Source organism: Cupressus sempervirens, chromosome 1 (assembly GCF_028749045.1).
Source record: "Cupressus sempervirens isolate cs-2001-9-10 chromosome 1, ASM2874904v1, whole genome shotgun sequence".
Taxonomy (NCBI): domain Eukaryota; kingdom Viridiplantae; phylum Streptophyta; class Pinopsida; order Cupressales; family Cupressaceae; genus Cupressus; species Cupressus sempervirens.
The window spans coordinates 685242920-685266422 of NC_143118.1; the positions used below are offsets into that span (position 1 = coordinate 685242920).

Genomic DNA, 23503 nt, shown 5'->3' on the forward strand with positions numbered 1-23503 from the left:
TTTTTATGCTTTGAATAAAATTTAAAAATGCAATGAAAATGCTATAGGTACTAGAGGCACCTTGTCTAGAAAAGAAGCAAGATATATTTAAAATTAGTATTCATTTTGTCTACATGCAAAATGCACATGGATAAGCCAAGTATTGAATAGGTGTGGGGTTAATACCACCAGAAATTTAAACATGGCATAAGAGAGGGGAATAATAGGTTCATCATCGATGTTAGATGGGGTGTCATCCATGTCTATTTTAGTTTCAATTTTGATTCGGCATGTTCTTTTTCCTTGGAAAATAGGATTTCCCAATCTTTTCTTATGGAGATTATCTTGTGTATACAAGGGATCTTTTGAGAAGACTATTAAAGCATTCATCACACAAGAAGACCCTCCATTGTCTTGCACATATGCATTGTCATATTGCTACTTTTGTTTTAACCCAATTGCTACAATTTAGTTTTATCTATCTGCCTGGGAAGAGCTACACGGACCCTGTCAAAATTGATAGTAACATTGATGATTGAACCATTCAAGCCATATTGGGCTCTTTTGTATCCTAATTGTCTGATCTATGCTAAAGAAATGCGAAGGGAGACAAGTGTTTCTTCCAAAGTAGTTAAGGAGTGCACAACATCAATACGGTTATTGCATCTAATGTTCCATGGAGCTACAAAAGATGGGATATTGCCATTTGTGGTTGCTTTTATATATTTCTTGCAAATGGGCTGGCCTATTTGAAATATTTTGCTAGTCATGTCAATGGGAAGCAAAGACAAAGCATCAATGAATGTTTCCTTGGCCACATAGAGTTTTTTTTGGAAATATAATATTTCACACAAAATGCATGAGTGTGTAGGAGTGTCATTTATGCTTCATAGGTGTCAGCCAGTGGTTTTTCTAAATGTATTATTTTCTGGACTTGTAGAGACATTTTTTTAAGGTGGATGACATGGTCTTGTCTTGTAGATTGGGCATCTTCTTTTCAGTTGTAGGCATAAGTTTCTTTTTCCAATTGTGGTTTTAATTCTATTTCCATCAATGTTGTCAATGGATGTTTGGGATATTTTCCTATTGCGTATTGGGGTCAGTGCAAGAAGTTGGGTCTCATTTTTTGCCAAAAAGTGGAAGTGTTTTTCCTGTTTTTGAAATATTTTGTCAATTGATGCCAAAATTTGAGCCATTTAGAGATTAAATATTAAAAAAAATCAGAAATAAAAATTGTAGTGCCTGGAATCTTCTTTTTGAATATGTAATTTATTTGTATACCCATATGATGGATTTTTTTTTGGTATGTATCTTCAAAAACCAACTTTTCAAAATGCCTATTTCAGAACCATACCATGCTCGTGTACGAACACCATAATTTGACACAAATGAATGAATTTTTGTGAATCCTTTTAAATGGAGTTACCTAACACACCAAAGATTGATGAGAATATTTTTCTTAAATTTTTTAATGAATTTTTTTTTATTATTAATTTTTAATTGGCTATGAAGGAAAATTTTAAAACCTCTCATGTACAGACACCATAATTTGATCAAAATTTTACTTTTTTCAATTTTTTTTTTTCTAACTTCAAAATAATTGAATGTAGATTGATGACATATAAATTAATTTAAGAAAAATTATAAAATAAAAAAGTTATTAAAGTTTTAGTGAACATTGCTATTTTACATTTAGGTACCACCTTTGATTAAAAAATAATAGAAAAATAGTAAATAAAATCATAACACTATAAAATATATATTTATGAAATCAGGTCAGTGAGAGCTCTAATGGGTTTTTGTTTCATAAAAAAAATTGATCGGGAAGACCCTCTAAAAATTATGGCAAGGCATGAATTTATTAGTTCAATGTCTTAGCCAATTTTTGAGAGGCCAAGGCATAGGCTTGGTCGCAGCAAGCTTGTTTCAAACCAAAATCTGAGGTAAGAAAAAAAAATCTCGCCTCATGTTGTATGAAACGGGCACCCGTTATTTGAATTTCAAAAAATGGGGTACCTGTTTTGAAAAGCTAAAAGCGGCATGTAAAATCCGCCGAAAACTTAAAAAATTGAATTTTTAAGAAACGGGTACCCGTTTTTTACTTTTAAAAAATGTGTACCTGATTTTAAAAAAAAAGGCACCCATTTTTTATTTTTTAAAAATGGGTACCCATTTCTTAAAAATTCAAATTTTTAATTTTTTGAAAAATGGGTACCCGATTTTAAAAAAATAAAGGTGCCCGTTTTTTAAATTTAGGGTCGGGCACCCGAGCCAAAAATGGGTGCCCATTTTTAAAAATTGGGTACCCATTTCTAAGAGGTCTCATTCTGTAGATTTGACTTCTGTGTAATTGCAACCCAACTTTGTGCATTCACCCATTGATATTTTCAATTTTCGTAATGATTGTCTTGTATTCACATTTGTCGTAAAATGGTTGGAAACTTTTGTATTTTCCACAAATGTTGAGGAGGAATTGTTTGACTTGTTTACTATAGATGGGTTGGGCATAGCTTGTGTTAGCATGGGTGCATTTTTGTTCATGTCATTGACTAATTATTTAGTTAGTTGGAGTGGTTCGTAATGACAGTGCCCTTTGTTTGTTGTGAAGAAAATTAAGTTTATGAGTTTTCTTGGTTTTTTTCAATGGCTAAATACTTCAGGTCTGTGTAGTAAACTTGCCTGCCATACATGTATAGTAGCATGAAATGTGTATGAGATCCATAATAAGAAAATTTTAGAACCCTTTAGGCTAGTTCCAACATAGGACATTTCAAGCCTCAAAATTAATAGTTGTAGTTGGATGATATTATTGTTATGCATCGGAGTAGAATATTGGAGAGTTTGGAATTCTATTTTTGAAACCCTCATCCTACGCAAGTTCTTTTGTCTTGAATTCTATGTAAATCGTAAACCATTGATGGGTGTAAATCATGTTTGTAATAGGCTAAAGCTTCAACGCAACCATTGTGAAGGTTATGCAAGAAATGGTTGACAAGCTCATTACGGAGCTCATTGGGTGTGTATCAGCCATGAAGTAGAACATGGATTGTGTCAAAACAACAATTTAGTTGGAGTGGTTCATAATGACAGTGCCCTTTGTTTGTTGTGAAGAAAATTAAGTTTATGAGTTTTCTTGGTTTTTGTCAAAGGCCAAATACTTTAGGTTTGTGTGGTAGACTTTCCTGCCATACATGTATATTAGTATGAAATGTGTATGAGAGCCACAACAAGTAAAATTCAGAACCCGTTAGGCCAGTTCCAGCATAGGACATTCCAAGCCTCAGAATTAATAGTTGTAGTTGGATGATGTTCTTGTTATGCATCAGAGTAGACTATTGGAGAGTTTGGAATTCTATTTCTGAAACCCTCATCCTATGAAAGTATGTTCCTTTGTCTTGAATTCTATGCAAATCGTAAAGCATTTATGGGTGTAGCTCATGTTTGTAACAGGTTAAAGCTTCAACACAACCATTGTGAAGGTTGTGTAAGAAATAGTTGACAAGCCCATTGTGAAGCTCATTAGGTGTGTATCAGCCATGAAGTAGAACATGGATTGTGTCAAACAAACAATCACCAACTTTGAATTTGAATGTATCAATATCAAAGTAATGTACTTTGTCTAGCACCTCATCAATTGATATTATCTTTGATTTTTCATGTGGTCAATATGTCTCTACTATAATTGGGTTTTCTGGTATGTGACCTATTTTGGGAGACTTGGTTGGAAACATATTTTCCTATTGGTATGCAAAACTAATATACAAAAATATAGACTTCTTTTACTTTCACTATGGGAGCCACATCAACATAGCAATGAAATAGAGAAAGATAAGGAATATGAGAACTTAAGTATTGAATCATGGTATCGATGGAATGTAATGGCAACACTATGCAAATAGAAATTTGACAATATCAATTAATAAGTGGGTACAAACTTGGCAAAATATGAAAGCAAGATCACTTGTTGTATATTGAGCACAACAACACCTATAGAACAAGGAGAATGTCATATTGGGAAAGTAAAGAGGTACATCAATGAACAATTATAATGTAGTATAAATAAATTTTGTTAATCATGGTCATTATAATTCTAAGGATAAATAAGCACTAAATGCTTTTCTTCCTTTTGCTAGATCAGGTATCGTATGAATTTTATGTAGATGATTGAACTGTGTAATAAGGATTGATTAAATCATGATGAAAGATCAAATAAGTTCTTAGATAACAATAAACAAACTTAATATTTGTAGTTCGACCAATTCAAGAACATCCTAGAAATTTGATCAATTCTTGTGTCGCCAATTGAAAATATAAAATTCATTATGGAAAGCATATTTCTACAAATACAACCTATTTATTCATTTGTTTGAGCATGAGGGAAAGGTCAGTAACATATTTTCCTATTGGTTTCACATGCAAAATTAATATACAAAAATATAGACTTATTTTACTGTCACTATGGGAGCCACATCAACATAGCAATGGAACAAAGAAAGATAAGAAATATGAGAAATTAGTATGGAATCATGGTATCCATGGAATTTAATGGCAACACTATGAAAATAGAAATTTGACAATATCAGTTAATAAGTGGGTACAAACCTGGCAAAATATGAAAGCATGATCAACTTTTGTATATTGAGCACAACAGCACCTATAGAACAAGGAGAATGTCATATTGGAAAAGTAAAGAGGTACATCAATGAACAATTGGGTTAGTGCAAGAAGTTGGGTCTCACTTTTGGCCAAAAAGTGGAAGTGTTTTTCCTATTTTTGAAATATTTTGTCAATTGATGCCAAAATTTGAGTCATTTAGAGATTAAATATAGAAAAACTTTAGAAATAAAAATTGTAGTGCCTAGGATCTTCTTTTTGAATATGTAATTTATTTGTATACCCATATGATAGATTATTTTTTTGGTATGTATCTTTAAAAACCACTTTTTCAAAATGCTTGTTTCAGGACCATACCACGCTCATGTACGGACAACATAATTTGACACAACTGAATGAATTTTTGTGAATCCTTTTCAACAGAGTTACTTGACACACCAAAGATTAATGAGAATATTTTTCTTGAATTTTTTAATGGATTTTTTTTTTTTTATTAAATTTTAATTGGCTATAAAGGTAAATTTTAAAACCTCTTGTGTACAGACACCATAATTTGAACAAAATTTCACTTTTTTCAATTTTTTTTTTAAAACTTCAAAAGAATTGAATGTAGATTGATGACATATAAATTAATTTAAGAAAAATCATAAAATAAAAAAGTTATTAAAGTTTTAGTGAACGTCGCTATTTTACATTTAGGTACCACTTTTGATTAAAAAATAATTCAAAAATAGTACATAAAATCATAACACTATAAAATTTATATTTCTAAAATTAGGATAGTAGGAGTTCTAATGGGTTTTTTTTTTGTAAAAAAATTTTATTGGGAAGACCCTCTAAAAATTATGGCAAGGCATGAATTTGTCAGTTCAATGCCTTAGCCAAATCTTGAGAGGCCAAGGCATAGGCTTGGTCTCACCAAGCCTGTCTCAAACCAAAATCTGAGGTAGGAAAAAAAATCCCGCCTCATGTTGTAAGAAACGGGCACTCGTTATTTGAAATTCAAAAAATGGGTACCCGTTTTGAAAAACTAAAAGCAACATGTAAAATCCCCCCAAAACTTAAAAAATTAAATTTTTTAGAAATGGGCACCCATTTTTTAAAAGTTAAAAATGGGTACACAATTTTTTAAAAAATAGGTGCCCATTTTTTAAATTTAGTGTCGGGTACTTAAGCCGAAAACGGGTGCCCATTTTTAAAAATCGGTTGCCTGTTTCTAAGAGGTCTCATTCCGTGGATTTGACTTCCGCGGAATTGTGACCCAACTTTGTGCATTCACCCAATTATAATGTAGTTTAAATAAATTATGTTAATCATGGTCATTATAATTCTAAGAATAAAATTTAAGCACTAAATGTTTTTCTTTCATTTGTTAGATCAGGTATCTTATGAATTTTATGTAAATGATTGAACTGTGTAATAAGGATTGACTAAATCATGATAAAAGAAGAAAGAAGTGCTTAGAAAACAACAAAAAAGCTTAATATTTGTAGTTCGACCAATTCAAGAACATCCTAGAAAATTGATCAATTCTTGTGTCATCAATTGAAAATATAAAATTTATTATGGCAAGCATATTTCTACAAATAAACCTATTTATTCATTTGTTTGAGCATGAGGGAAAGGTCAGTAACTATTGAGGTCCCTAATAGAGAAGCCTTGGGGCAAACTTGGTTGTAGCACACCCAATGGTTAGGTTTTCTTAATTTGGACTCACTTGACTTGAAAAGATCTTAAAAGTATTTTTTCTGTTGGTGAGCACTACATGATTTGTAACATGTGTAGTACAATGAAAGTTCATATATAAGCATTTCCTCTTTAAAATTCTTATTCCTAGTTTCTTGATGTTTGATGTATCTACGAACATAATTTTGAAATGCATGGAAAATTAGTGTAGACATTCTTGCTAACTTGTTCATTTTGTTATCAGATATATTGTCAAGTGCATCTTTATGACTTCCAAATTTGAATGGGACATTAGCATTTTACCTCTTAGATCAAACCGCCTATAGATTTTCCAGGTAATATATATTAGGCACACAAGAAGCTCCAGATAAGTGGCCAAGATCGAAGGTCATTTCATTCAATATATGAACCCTTATAGATATAAGGTCTATACCAATGTACATTGACATATCCAAATGTTAAGTTATATGTTTTCCTAATAAACACTGATTACCATACTTATTAATTTTTAATTTTACATAAACGTATAAACTAAATGGAGTTATATAGTTGTCTTAGATTATATGGTTGGGAAACTTTAGCAAAAGTCTATGAACTAAAATGAGTTCTAGACTTATCTAAGATCATATTGATAAGTTTCTCATAATTGATTTCTAGTATGAATTTTGAGTGAAAACAATCATAACCTAATTGTTGTTAGAAACATTCCTATGTTTTACATAGTTGGAAAAAATAACTTGACCATTATGTAACAAAGGAGAAGCTATGAAGAGTGAATGAACTCAACTCTCCTGAATCATGATGGTTCTTAGTAAGGAAAACCGATCATATTAAATTATGTAGAATAGTGACTAATGTAGGATGTTTGTATTGTAGTTTGGGTTGGTTCTCCATTTTTTGTCTTTTATCATTTCACTTGCTTACTCTTTTTTTTGCTTCAACCCATTTGAAGTAGGTCAATAGTAACAACATCAACATAAAAGAAATAGATATTATGCTAGAAGATAAAGCACATTTAACAATCATAGCATGAATACATTTATTGTTGCAATGAAAACAATGCTTCTAAGAAGCCACAATCTAGTTTTGGAAATAGATTTCTACATAAAAGTTTTGATAATTGATTGGTAATTTTCCTTCATTTTTTGTAAGCATAGTTCAATGTGGCAGCTACAGTGCCAAAATTTTCTCTTCTTTGAATTCCTCTTCAGGCTCTTCTACTTTGTCGATTCTTGATCTATTTTTGATAAAACTATGAACTCTATTGTACTTAATAATTATCTCCTTAGAAAGCATTGGAGCAGTGCGGCCACAGTCAAAAGGGAAGTCCCTATTGGCTAAGGGTTTCCCCTTAGCAGTGTGGGTCTTAGTTTTTGTGCACGCTTCTAGACATTGGACTGGGTGAGCCAATTTCTTTTTTTTTGTTTAAACGTAGGCATTTGATTATGCTTGCAACTAGCTAGTTATCCAACATTGGCTCTACATCCACTTTTGGTATGATGAGAAAGGTCGCATTGGTCCTCTTACTTCAATGTGAGTGTTGCATGACTGAGCAGAAATATTTCTATTTCTTTTTTGTTCTCCTACCATTGCTGGCTACATGAAACATGCATGCTAGTGGTGTTAGCAAGAGAAAGAAGCATTTTAGCAGTCCTAATATTGGTATCTTTTCTTCTACATATTCCTAATTACTTAAAAAAAGAACATACAATTGCTAATATAAATTAGTAACAGTCTAGGCAGACTAGATACAATGGATAGAGGGGTGGCTGATAATATTTTTTCTTGGCCAAGTGAATGTGATTTAAAGGAGTGAGGTACATATTTTGTCAACTAAAAACTATAGTAAATTAAATGAGCTTATTTCTAAAGAAATATTCTTAATTAAGTTTAAATTTAATTTATATTTCACCATGTGACACTCTAGATGGAAGATTGGTATTAACCTTGCACTTTAAAGAGTCCTTCCAAAGGCTATGATAAAGTGCTAAACTAAGGATAAATATAATGCTTCCCTTCTATGTAATGGTATAATGCTAATTCTACAATCATTTTATTACTAGTCATGAGGATTGGGGACATAATGATAGAACATTAATTACCATCTTAATGCTTTATCCCCATTGCTTAAAAATCCTAACACTTGTATCAAATTGGAATTCAAAGATGGTCACTCCTTTCAACCATGTATTTGGTAAGACAATCAAATGAATTTTGATAAGATTTTGATTAAATGACTGGAAACCTTATAAAAAAATTTAGATCGATAAGTATTAGCAAGTTATATATCTATTATCAAGTTCTATGATGTTAAAACCTTAGACCTTATGTTGGCCATGGATAATTCTTAATAGGTCTTCAATGGAATTACTGTTGTGATATTTGGAGTGTAGGTTGCATACCTAAGGAAATTTTCTTGGTAAGATAATACAATTAGAAGATTCTATATGCATGATAATTATAGAGTTGTCACATTTATGATATGTATGGGACTCATTTTTGTGAATTTGTAGGGAGATACATAGTTTCAGAAATGTTAAGACTTGAAACACCTTGAAATGATGGAGAGTGTTTGGAAAATTTCTTAGAAACATGATAAAGCAGGCATAGTATGCTTCTTTATCTTTTTATGAGGACTAAATATATAACTTAGTTTTCTTAGGTGTCATCTAGTCATATATTTATTCACAAGTTTATTTTGTATCTTTTCTGGGGCTATGAATAGTTCCTCATAGAACAAATTTAAGTTGGTAAGTTGGTTCAAAGACAAATGGTACAATGATTTACTAGTCAAAGCGGAGTTTGTTTATTAACCTAGCATGCAAGCAAAAATTCCATAACTGCCAAGTGTCACTATTCTGGTTGTAGAAATCCTCTGACATTCATAGTTGGAGACCTCTGTGGAGCATTCTCTGAAGTTTCTATCATTCTTAATGTAAATCTACAAGTTGTCAATTTTTTATATGAAATTTTCTAATCTATATGTAAATAAAGTTTTCCTAAATAGTTTTTTTATGCTATACAAGTTATGTTTTCCATTAATCTTGTGTTACCTATATGCATACTAGCATCAATGAAAAAGATAACTTTAGTTGAAACACATTATTACAAATGACATTTTCATGAATATTGGCTAAAGATGTCTGGTTTTGAGAATAAGCTAGATAGAGGAAATAATTGGTTTTTAAAATCTGGAATGCAATAATGTTTCAAATTTCATATGCAAATTTGTTGACAAGTCTCGAAAGAATATTTTGTGACTCTCTTTAAAAATTTATTTTTCACTTTAATAGAACAATTCATAGGAAGTCTATGTTCTCCCAAATCAATATGGAGTCCTAAATAGGACTACAATAGTACTTTTTCTCATAAGATTTTAAAATTTAAAATTTCATTTATACAGTCTCTATGAACATGTTTCTTCAATCTATCCTAAATGTTCTTTTTTCTCATGCCATAAATCAGAGCTCTAAAGAAAGAGTGTTGATGTCCATTCAAATAGAATGAAGGGGACTTTTGTTAGATATTGTATCATCAAAAAATTGAAGCACTTCCATTTAGCATTGGTTTAGCCCTCCGAGTAGGTGATTTGAGATCATGTCAAGCACCTTGAATGGGTCCTCGGCTTAGATTTTGATTTTTTCCCTTGATTGTGCCACATTTTCCACTTTCTTTCTGCACTTTTTAGCATTATGGAATGAGATCGTGAGATTTGTGACCTCAAGGACAAGGTCAAAATTTTAGGTCAAGGATAACCTCAACCCTAACTAAGGTCAGAGTTGACCTTGACCCTGACCCAAGGTCCAAATTTCAAGGCTCCATGATTTCTGGATGTTGGATTTTAGAAAGAATTATTTTCCTATTTTCGAATTGGCTGTTTTGGTCTCTAAAATGGTAAACTCTTAAATATCATTTAATCTAGGTCCATTTCTAGGGGTAAGGGCCCAATAGGAATTTATTTCTCATAGAGTCATATGTCGGCCTCTCGAGGAGTTTGTGCCCTGGATCTCTATAAAAGGAAGTCTTCCTCTCTCATTTCAAAGAGATCTCTTTTCATAATCTCTCCATCAAGTTTTAGAATTAAGCATCCATTTTCAGTCATTCAATCCTTCAAGTATTCAGGCATTCAATTCATCAAGGAGATCCATTTGTAGCCATTGAAGAATTCAAGCTCTATGAAGCCCTCTTGTTGAAGATCCATCCATTTCCATTCAAGATTGTTGTTGAAGATTTAAGACAATTGATTGGAGACATCCTACATCCTATTCTACATTCATTTGGAGCATCCATACTTGTGGATTCAAGGATTCAAATCCTCCACAAGGGTTTCAACATAATCAAGGTGAATTATTCCATTTACTTTTTTTATTCCAAAAATTTTAATTCAATTTCAAGGTTAATTCCTCAATTGAGGTTTGACTAAGGCAAAATCCCCCCCCCCTAAATAAACAAAACTATTTTTCTTGCATGTGCATGTGTGGAAAAGTGAATATTAGTGCAGATTTGGATAACCTTTTTGCCAAACTTTCAAGATTCGCGAATAAAATTTTTGACAGAGTAGTGCATGTCAAGGTTGACTTTTTGGGGTCAAGGTTGACTTTTTCTACCTAGGTCAAGGTCGACCTTTCTCAGAAAAGAAAAATATTTCTAGATTTTGTAGATCTCGCAATTTCAATTTAGGTTCATGGAAATCAATAGTTTCTGAGACTGTCTGATAAGGTTTTCATCCGATTATTTTTTTGAAGGTAAGTACCCTTTTATTTCTTAATTTCAATATTAGTCTCCTATATTTACATCCCATATCATAAGAATTTTTATGTATGTGTATAATATTTTTTTAGGGTCTCTTTCATGTGCATTATTCTAAACCCTATTCACCCATATTTTACATATTACATTTTGGTGAACCTGATAAGCTTACCCCCTCTCTTTTGTGGAATTAGATGCCCTATTATGTTTTTGTTGTTAGATTTCCCTTCATATTAAATTTTTGTGAAACCTACTAGCTTACCCCCTCTCTTTTGTTTAATTAGATGTCCTATTGTGTTTTTGGTGTTAGATTTCCCTTCATATTATCTTGTGTGTTCACCTTCATCTTACATATTGGTGAACCCGCGATAGATAACTCTCTCTTTTTGGTGTTATATTAGCATTTTATGTTAGATCTTATATGCATATAAAAGTAGATTTCTTGTATGCTCTTGTATTTTTCAAAAATACTAAAAAAATGCAAAATTTCTTCAAAAATACAAAAACATTTACATGTTTCACAAGATGAATGACACTCTAGCTATTTGTAAAAAAATAATTATCCCTCTGTAGGTGTCCCAATTCTTCCATGAAGAATTGAAGCCATATCATCTCCTTGGCTACCTTTGTAGTAGCAAAATACTCTGGCTTTGTAGTAGATAAAGCATTAACCTTCTGCAACTAAGAAACCCAAGTCACTGTTGCCCCACCAATAGTAAATACATAACTTGTAGTACTTCATTTGGTATCAAAATCCCCTGCCAAATATGAGTCAACATAGCCCTGTAAATCAGTAGTAGAGCCCCCAACATGCAAACACTTACCAAATGTTCCTCTCAAATATTTGAGAATCCATTTAACTCCATTCCAATGTTCAAGGCTTGGATGACTCATATACCTGCCAATAACTCCCACTGCATGTGCAATATTTGTCCTAGTACATATCGTAGCATACATCAAGGTTTCTATAATTGAAGCATAGGGTACCTTGGACATCTTATCCCCCTCTTCTTGTGTCCTTGGACACATCTCCTTAGTCAACTTCAAATAACTAGGTAAAGGTGCACTGACAACTTTGGCATTCTCCATAGAGAAACATTGCAACACTTTCTCAATATAATCAACCTGAGACAATGTCAATTTTCTATTCTTTCTATCTCTACAAATCTTCATACCAAATATTTTTTTATGCCCACAAATCCTTCATAGAAAATGAATGTGCTAACTGTTCTTTTAACCCCTTAGTGTGATCCATGTTAGACCTAGCTACAAGCATGCCATCAACATATAAACATAAAATAGTGTAGCTGTCATCATCCAACCTCTTAAAATAAACATAATGATCTGAATGAGACCTACTATATCCATGCTCGTGCATAAAACTGTCAAATTTAAGATACCATTACCAAGGTCCTTGCTTCAAGCCATATAAACTTTTCCACAATCTACACACTAAGTTCTCCTTGCCTTTGACCTCAAATCCCTATGGCTATACCATATATATCTCTTCATCAAAATCACCATGAAGAAAGGTAGTTTTAACATCAAGCTGCTCCAAATGCAAATCTTCAGTAGCCACAATACTTAAAACAATGCGAATAGAAGTCATTTTAACAATAGGAGAGAATATCTCATAAAAATCAATGTCATTTTTATGTGAAAATCCTTTTACCACTAACATGGCTCTAATACCACTTGTTAGGATTAACCATAGATAGAAATAGTTATTTCATCCAAATATCACCAATATCAAAAAATAATAGATCGCACAGAAGAGAACACAAGACACAAAGATTTAACATGGTTCACCCAATCCCTGGGCTATGTCCACCAACAAAAAGTCCAATATTATTATTATCTAGTGATTACAATCCATAATCCCTTATATCTCAATACTGCTACAAGAAGCTACAATATCACCATACATTATGAAATCCCTAACCCTAAGCCATTTTATACAAGCTTTTTACTGCTTATAAAATTAGGGCTAGAATAAGTCATCCAATAGAAAAATAGTAGTTGATGTCTTTTACAATATAAGGTTATTTTTGGCTTCAGGGGCATTGCCCCCGAAAACCCCCGCAGGGGTGTTGCCCCTTGACCCAACCCTATACTGTGACAGGGAGTGCACCTAGGGCACTACCCCTTGACCCCATCTTGAGGGTGCTGCCCCAAAACCCCTATAGAAATAAGTTGGGGACAAACCATGTGGAATAAACCTCTGAGTTTGATTAGGGTAAACATCACAACATGAGGACCTAGATCTAGAGAGAGATAGGGGATAGGGGTTAGGGATTAGGGGTTGTCAATAGAGAGATAGGAGGGGCGGGTTAGGCATTAAGAGTTGGAGATAGAGAGAGGGGTTAGGGGTTAGTTATTAGAGAGAGAGAGAAATAATTTTTAAAACTCAAACACAACACCACTTTCACATACTTGTGAGGGCCCTCCAAGCTATTCCGACATATATATGATTTGCATTGTATGCATGGGCATGTTCTTTTTTTTCATCTAACATATATTTTGTCACCTTTTTTTCCTTTTTTACATCTAAACCAAGGGTAGGGAAACTGATATGGATTTGAAATAGGTTTTCTTTTCCTATGCTATTTTTCTTTTTCTTTTTTTAAAATCTTAGCGATGAACGTGCCCTTTTTTGGACGCTCCTCATGCATTGTCAACCTTTAATAGTATTCACATTTTTTTATGTTTCCATGGTATTCTCTTCTGACACGCCACCTCAAACTGACACTCAGTATTACTGAGGTTTCACTATTCTTATCTTCATAATGTATTACCTGAGGTTCGCTATTATCTTAGTCATTAAACATGAGGCTGAGATTCTACACCTTATCAACAATATTTTGAAAAACACTCCTTCCTCGAATACTAGGCAGAAGAAAGCTCAACAGAGCCATGAATACGATCCAAATTGAATTCAATTAGGTTAATGAGATCTAATTACTAGTCATTGAATTTAAGGATTCACTGATTCAATTCATCAAGGAGATGCATTAGTAGTCATTGAAGAATTAAAGCTCTATGAAACCCTCTTGTTGAAGATTCATCCATTTCCATTAAAGCCTCTTCCTAATCCAAAATCCATTCAAGATTGGTGTTGAAAATCTAAGACAATTGATTTGAGACATCCTACATCCTATTCTACATTCATTTGGAGTATCCATACTTGTGGATTCAAATATTTGAATCCTCCACAAGGGTTTCAACATAAGCAAGGTGAATTGTTTCATTTACTTTGTTTATTCCAGCAATTTCAATTTAATTTCAAGGTTTATTCCTAAATTAGGGTTTGACTAAGGCAAACCCCTCTCCCCCAACAAACAAAACCATTTTTATTGTAGGTACAGGAGTAGAAAAGTGAATATCAGTGAAGATTTGGATACCCTTTTCGTCGAACTTTCAGAATCCAGAAATAGAATTTTTGTCAGAGTAGTACAGGTCAAGGTCAACTTTTTGGGGTTAAGGTCAAATTTGTCTACCTAGGTTAAGTTCAACCTTTCTTAGAAAAGAAAAATATTTTTGGGTTTTGTAGATCTTGCAGTTTCGGTTTAGGGTTCATGAAAATCAACATTTTCTGAGATTGCTTGATAGGATTTTCATCCGATTCATTTTTGGAGGTAGGTACCTTTTTATTTCTTCATTTCAATATTAGTTTCCTATATTTATATCCCATATCATAAAAATTTATATGTATGTGTAGAATATTGGTTTAGGGTCTCTTTCATGTGCATTATTATAAACCCTATTCATCCATATTTTACATATCACATTTTGGTGAACCCGACAAGCTTATACCCTCTCTTTTGTGGAATTAGATGCCCTATTGTGTTTTTGGTGTTAGATTTCCCTTCATATTATTTTGTGTGTTCACCTTCATATTAAATTTTGGTGAGACCGACAAGATTACCCCCTCTCTTTTGTGGAATTAGATACCCTTTTGTGTTTTTGGTGTTAGATTTCCCTTTATATTATGTTGTGTGTTCACCTTCATCTTATATATTGGTGAACTCGTGATAGACAACTCTTTATTTTTGGTGTTAGATTTTTATTTTATGTTAGACCTTACATGCATATAAAAGTAGATTTCTTGTATGCTCTTGCATTTTTCAAAAATACAAAAATATTTATATTTTGACAAGATGAATGACACTCTGGATATCTGTAAACAAATAATTATTCCTTTGTGGGTGTCCAAATTCTTCCATGAATAATTGAAGCCATATCATCTCCTTGACTACCTTTGTAGAAAAAATATGCTCTACCTCTGTAGTGGATAAAGCATTAACCTTCTAAAACCAAGAAACCCAGCTTGTAGAAGTTGTGAAAACCAACTTCACAGATCGCCAAGAACACTTGCATGCAAATAACCTGTGTTGAAGAGAAACTAGAAAAGGAAAAAATAGAGCTTGGAAAATCTCAACAGTGTGAGAGGGAAATTTTATTCCAAGTTATGAAAGAGAAAAATATAAGAGTTCAACCTTAAAGGTGAACGAAACCCTAAAAATAAATAAAGCTAGGTTGGGCAATATAATTAATATATAATATATTAATTATATGCACCTAAGAGATAGCTTAAGTAACTAGAGTAATAAATAACTTAATTAATTAAATCATTCAACATGATCTAATTAATAAGCGTAACAAATAATTACTCTAACACCCCCCCTTAAGCAAAGCTTAGGAGGTAAGCTAACCTAGCAAAGCTATGAAAGCAAGAAAATGGGTCCCGGTAATAAGGCCTGATTAGGTACCCAAAAGAAGCAAATCTCTATAAATTGGAGACAAAGGAGAAAACCCAATGGGAAAAACTCCTCTCCAAAAAGAGATGAAAAAACAATAAAAAGAAATGGCTCAAGAGACTCTCAAAAAACCATAAGTACAACTAGCCCCCCCATGAGAGAGAGAAGAGACAACAAAGCCCCCTAGAATGATGGAGCCCCTATACAAATGAGAAAACAAGTGGAACTCCAATGTAGAATAAACAAAGGTATAGAACAAGGAAACCGCTAAAAGACTGGAAGGCCTAACTGATGCTCAAAGGATAAAACATGAGGATCCTGAAAGGGAATGCCCAATCTGGGTGTGCTGATACCATCATGAAGGAGGAGATGAATGTACTTTGTAGAATCCTCAATTGGATGTGGTGTGGTAGTCAAAACAGTGATCTCGAGAAAAATACAAAGGTTCAAGTGTCCTAACTGCACCACATGATGCTATCGCAAAAGAGAAGAGGTGTGCTTTGATAGTGGAGATGGTGGACCAACGTGCGAAAAAGTGTAGAGATTGGTGGTATGATCTATTTTCCCTATAGCAATAAGGCCTCCTAATGTACTATCCTAAATGAAGACTAAATCTGCAATGAACTCAACTGTCTTCCCTGATCCACTGCCTGTATTCTGATAAATTGAGAGAAGGTTTGTAGACAGATGGAACATACAATACATCATTGAATGTGCCACCCTGAATGCCAACTGAACCATTCCCATAGACTAGTAGGGTAGTGTTATTCCCCATTAGAACATGAGGAATGGGAGAAGCCTAAATAGTGGAGAAGACCCCTTGAGAAGATGCCATATGGTGAGAAGCACCTAAATCCAGTATCCAAGGGACTTGGGAAGGGGATGCAACGGATGCCCGTAATGCATGACCCTATCCAAAATCCAGTGTAGATGTCGACGAGATGGAAGAAGACTGAAAGGAAGACCCCTATGAGGTAGAAGAGGAGGGAGATGAAACAGTGCTCTTCTGAAGAAGAGCTTGCAAATCTGTAATCTATTTCGCATAGCCATCAAATCTCTTCTGAAAACAATGTGACTTATCATGAAGTCCCTTCTGACAATAGGAACAGGTAGGAGTCTCGGTTTTCTTTTTCTGCTTCTTAGAAGAAGATAATGAACCAATAGAGTGTTGAGAAGAGGAATCTGATATCTACTTCGGCTTTTGTGTATGCTGAGGTAACTTGGAAAGCAATGCATGTGATTGTGAACCTGTAAGTGAATCCATTTGAGTGAGCTTGAACTGCTCATAAGTTAACCTGTCACAGAATGTCTCAAAAGAGGACATAACATGTCATGCACCTAGAGCATCCATAGTGGAGTAGAAAGTAGAAGTGAAAATCTGATAAGGACCTCGAAGCTTTGAGAGTATCAGAAAGATACACTCATCATATGACTTTGTCTTTCCAACAACCTATAAAATAGATCAAAGAGACTTGAATTTCATCAAGAAGTCCTCAATGCTAGTGAATGATTTAGGAACCAAGGAGGTGAACTCTACATCTATCTGTAGAACCCTGAACTAATTCATTGTGCTAAACAAGGTGGAAAACTTGTCCCACATAGCCCTGGGTGTAATCAAACCATCCAAATGAAACAATAACCCATCTGAAATATTCATTGCAATGAGGCTTATTGCCTCATCCATCTTATTGCACTACATAAGAACCTCATAAGGCCTCTGTAGAACTAATTGAGCGATATCAAGGCATGACCATAACCCCTTTTCCATAAGCAATCTGGTCATCTGTCCTTTCCAAGTATGGTAGTTGTGAGGTGTAAGATAGGCGACATAAGAGTCCGCCATTAAGAGAAGAAGATGGAAGTAGAAGGGTCAATTTTGAAGTAAATTATAGAAAAGAAAATGCTCCCCCCCCACAACATATAAATATATTCCTCAAAACCCAAAAAAACAACTACTGGAAGCACAAAAACTAAGAAAAAAACTTGGACGCCACATGTAGAGAGGAAGGAAATGAAGCCTCTACTTCAATGCCAAAAAAAGGAGCTCAAATAGACTCAGAACAAAATGAAATATTCATCATCATCTCTGTCTTGGAACCAAATTTCTAGCATTTCTTTCAGATCGAAAAAAGTCCTTTGTATGCTCTAGTTATGGACAAAAAATGAACTGTTGCTCCAAAATCAAGCTCACTGGAAAAATACAATCATGGGAGAAAATTTGACGGCCGTATGGCTGTCAACTGCCTATCACCAAAAAAAAAAATTTGGTTGCCAGAAAATGACGTCATTAGTGGGAAAGGTGACGTCAGCAACTGGCAAATGATGTCAACACCAAAAAAAATTCACCGATCAAAAAGATGACATCACAGGTCAGAAAGATGACATCAACAACTGTTAGGTGATGTCACCTCTCGAAATGATCACGTCACAGGTGTAGGTTTCCGGTCAGTGGTGCACCACCAGTGGTGGTGGCCGGAGGGTGGCCCGCTGGTGGTGGTGGGGTGTGGGCCACACCATTGGCAGTGCGCCGGGTGCGATTGAGCACTAGCCGGGAGCGGGTGGCACTCTGGCGACATCAGGGTGGCGCCCGGGTGGCTGCTTGTTGGAGTGGCCAAAAAATCCCTTTTTTGATTTTGATTTTGATTTTCTCAAAAATCGTGTCCGTACAACCTTCCAGGGGGTCAAATTTTTTTTCTAGTAGCTACAATGACCAAAAATTTAAAAAAATTTATGATTTTTTATTGTACCAGGCCTTCTGAGCGCGATGGCAGCATCCATTTTTGCCCAAAGTGCCCTGAAAAAATTTTCCTCCTTTCGATTGAAGAAAAAACCTCAAAAAAGTATGGTTTTCTGTCTCTAAATCGCAGCCTTCAAAATCTCCAAACCAGGAAGTAGTACGGACGCTCTGATACCATGTAGAAGTTGGGAAAACCAACATCACAGATTGCCAAGAACATCTGCATGCAAATAACCAGTGCTGAAGAGAAACCAGAAAAGGAAAAAGCAGAGCTTGGAAAATCTCAACGGTGTGAGAGCGAAATTGTATTCCAAGTTATGAAAGCAAAAAATACAAGAGTTCAACCTTAAAGGTGAATGAAACCCTAAAGGGAAATAAAGCTAGGTTGCGCAATACAATTAATATAAAATATTAATTATATGCACCTAAGAGATAGCTTAAGTAACTAGAGTAATAAATAACTTAATTAATTAAATCATTCAACATGATCTAATTAATAAGCATAACAAATAATTAACCTTCTGCAATCAAGAAACCCAGCTCACTGCTGCCCCACCAATAGTAAATACATAACCTATAGTAATTCACCTGGTATCAATATCCCCTACCAAATCTGAGTCAACATAGCCTTGTAAATTAGTAGTAGAGCCCCCAAAATGTAAATACTTACTAGTTGTTCCTATCAAATATCTAAGAATCCATTTAACTCCATTCCAATGCTCAAGCCCTGGATGACTCATATACCTGCTAACAACTCCCACTACATGTGCAATATTTAGCCTAGTACATACCATAGCATATATCAAACTTCCTACAACTGAAGCATAAGGTACCTTGGACATCTTATCCTCCTCTTCTTATGTCTTTGGACACATCTCCTTAGTCAAATTCAAATGACCAGGTAAAGGTGTACTGACAACTTTGGCGTTCTCCATAGAGAAACGTTGCAACACCTTCTCAATATAATCAACCTGAGACAATGTTAATTTTTTGATCCTTCTGTCTCTATAAATCTTCATACCAAAGATTTATTTTTCTGCCCATAAATCATTCATAGAAAATGAATGTGCTAACTATTCTTTTAACCCCTTACTGTGATTCATGTTAGACTTAACTACAAGCATATCATCAACATATAAACATAAAATAGTGTAGTTGCCATCGTCCAACATCTTAAGATAAACACAATGATCTGAATGAGACCTACTATATCCATGCTCGTGCATAAAATTGTTAAATTTATGATACCATTACCGAGGTGCTTTCTTTCCAGCCATATAAAATTTTTTGCAATCTGCACACTAAGTCTCCTTACCTTTGACATCAAATCCATGTGGTTGTACCATATATATCTCTTCATCCAAATCACCATAAAGAAAAGTTGTTTTAACATCAAGCTGCTCCAAATATAAATCTTCAGTAGCCACAATACTTAAAACAGTGCGAATAGAAGTCATTTTAACAATAGGAGAGAATATCTCATCAAAATCAATACTCTTTTTCTGTGCAAATCCTTTTACCACTAACTTGGCTTTGATACCACTTGTTAGGATTAATCATAGATAAAAATAACAATTACATGCAAATATAACCAATATCAGAAAATAATAGATTGCACAGAAGAGAACACAAGACACAAGGATTTAACATGGTTCACCCAATCCCTAGGCTACATCCACCAATAGAAAGTCCAATATTATTATTATCCAATGATTCCAATCCGCAATCTCTTACAGCTCAATACCGCCACAAGAAGCTACAATATCACCATACATTATGAAATCCCTAACCCTAAGCCATTTTATACAAGATTTTTACTAACAAAATTAGGGCTAGAATAAGTCATCCAATAGAAAAATAGCAGCCAACGCCTTTTACAATATAAGATCATTTTTGGCTTCGGGGGCAACACCCCCGAAAAGCCCTGCGGGGGTGTTTTCCCTGGCCCCCACCCTATACTAGGATAGAGAGCGCACCTAGGGTGCTACCTCTTGACCTCATCTTGGGGGTGCTACCCCCAAACCTTCGTAGAAATAATTTGGGGAGAAATCGTGCGGAATAAACCTTCAACTCTGATTAGGCTCCACATCACAACATGAGGAACTAGATCTAGAGATAGACAGGGGATAAGGATTAGGGATTAGGGGTTGTTTATAGAAAGATAAGAGGGGAGGGTTAGGCATTAGGAGTTGGAGATAGAGAGAGAGGGGTTAGTGGTTAGAGATTAGAGAGAGATAATTTTGAAAACTTAAACACAACACCACTTTCACATACTTGTGAGAGCCCTCCAAGCTATTCCAACATATATGATTTTCATTGTATGTATGGGCATGTTCTTTTTTAAGTCTAAGATATATTTTGTGACTTTTTTTCCTTTTTACGTCTAAACCATGGGCAGGCAACTGATATGGATCTGAAATAGGTTTACTTTTCGTATACTATTTTTCCTTTTAAAAAAAAAATCTTAGCGATGAAAGTGCCCTTGTTTGCACGCTCCTCATGCATTGTCGACCTTCAATACTATTCATATTTTTTTATGTTTCCACGGTATTCTCTTCTGACACGACACCTCAAACTGATACTTAGTATCATCGAGGTTTCACTATTCTATTATCTTTATCTTAGTCATTTCACATGACTGTAAGGCTGGGATTCTACACCTTATCAATAATATTTTACCAAAAAACTCCTGCCTTGAATACTCAACACAAGCAAGCTTAGCACAGTCATGAATACCCTGCAAAAACCCCACGTCGTAATCGTGACGTTTCCTACAATGGGTCATTGCATTCCATCTCTTGACTTAGCAAAAATGCTCGCTCCACACTCTCTCACCGTCAGCTCTGTCACCACTCGCACAATAGAGCACCGTCTATGAGGTCTCCTGGACGAATCCCACCAGCTCTCTGCTCATCGGGATATTCAGCTGGTCGGCCTAAGTCCTGCCTGAGGGATGCGAAAGTATGGATCTTATGCCACGTGCATCTTCCCTCTTCGTTATTTCACTCGTCGAGGGGCTTCGTGAGCCATTCGAACAATGGCTCGAAGAGCAGGGGAGTCGTCGACCGGTGTGTATAATCAGCGAGTTATTCGTCGAGTGAACTGTTTAGTCCGCCAAGAGATTTGGAATAATTACAGTCATTTTTGCTCCGTATGGGGCGTTTGGAACATCGGTATTCCACTCCATCTGCCGCACCATAACCACTGGTACGCTGCGCAAAGAGGGCGATTGTGTTATAATCGATGATATCTTGTCATCTCTAGTGAAATTTGGCAAGGAACAGATACCTCAGAGATTTCTTGAGCCAGATCGAGAGAGTCTAAAGTTTTTAATTGGGAAGATGCAGTCGATTGGAGACTGCTGGGGAATGCTCGTCAACACGTTCGAGGATGTCGAGCCTCGTTATCTGCAACACTTGAAAAAAACGGGAAGCCCGTTTTGTCTTTTGGTCCCGTGGTTCCTTTGGGTTGCATTGCCAATACCAGAGGGAAAAAATTGGACATTAGCAAGCAAAATTTGACGCAATGGCTAGATTCTCAAAGCCCCATTTCGGTTTTGTATGTTTCCTCTGGAGGCCAGGCATTTCTTTCACCAGAGCAAACAAGGGCTCTGGCCAGGGCTCTTGAAGTGGGCCATCAATCTTTCCTTTGGTCCATTAAAGTTTCCCCAGAGACTTTATCTGGAGAAGTGAGCAGAGAAGAATTATGCGCTTCTTACCTTCCAGAGGGATTCGTGGAGAGAGTTAAGGGGTTGGTCATATGGGGATGGGCACCGCAGCTTGTCATTTTGTCCCACCCATCTGTGGGTGCGTTCATGAGCCACTACGGGTGGAATTTGACTCTAGAAAGCATTTTGATGGGCGTAACGATGGTCACATGGCCGATGTTCGGAGAGTAGCATTTCAACTCTAAGCTGGTCACTGAGAAACTGGGCATTGGCGTCCAGTTTTGCCAAGAGAGGGATACGATTCCTTGTGAAGAGAAGGTGGATAAATGTGTTAGACTTGTCCTCGGTAGCGACGAAGGTAAAGAGATGAAAAATCGTACTGTCAAATTTCAGAGAATGGCGAAACAATCTGTGGGAGGAGGAGGATCTTCAACCCTGAATTTAAAAACTTTTGCGAGTGAGATGCATAAGCTTATGGATTGTAAGGCTGAGGATAGGATTGGTGCTGGATATAATGTAAGCGTCTGATGTATTGTTCAGAAGTAACGTCATTACTTTCTTTTACCAATCGTTTTTATTTCATATTGGCTAAAAGTACCACTTGATTTCTAATTTGTACTCAAACTTTTCTAATTATGTTTTTTTTAAAAGAGTGCACAATGTACTGAGCAAAACGGCCATGCTTAAATATCACACACTAAAGGATGAATTAAGCTTCAAAATAAAAGTCAAATTTGATTATTTAACACTTTTAGCATAAAAATTAAGCTTAGTGTATGATATTTAAGCCCTCAAAACATGGATATTATGCATATTTATCCTTGCAAAAAGTGCACATATCACACTCATGTTGTTGTGGAGAGCAATCACTATAAGCATAGGTAAAAGAAGAGACGTGGTTCAATCTTATTTAAAGTGGTCAAGTTTGAGGTTGTGGATTATCTTCATGATCTCAAGTTTGAGACCACCCCAAGTTTGAATGGTGCATGAGTGCCCCAAGAGGACTAGATTCACCCCACTCGCCTCAAATTCGGTGGTTGCACAGGTAGCCGAGACACCCCCTTGATTAAAATACTGTTTGCATTTCTAAATTTAGGTGAGGTGACGATGGAATCTTTTCATATTATTACTTATTCATTTTCATTGCATTTTTATTTTATTATCTTCCTAAATAATAAGAATTTGTATTATTTAATAATAATAAAAAGAAACAATCACATGTCAAAGTTTATATAATAAAAAAATTTATTAAAAAAATAATAAGTCTTAATTACTTAGTTTTAGAAATTTACATTATATTTACTAAATTAAGTA

General features: G+C 34.8%; 1 pseudogene; it reads left to right on the plus strand.

Moving 5' to 3' along the window:
• LOC149579781 (UDP-glucosyl transferase 73B2-like) overlaps window positions 1-22717 on the plus strand; it is a 74924-nt pseudogene extending 52207 nt beyond the window's left edge.
• The last annotated feature ends 786 nt before the right edge of the window (window positions 22718-23503 follow it).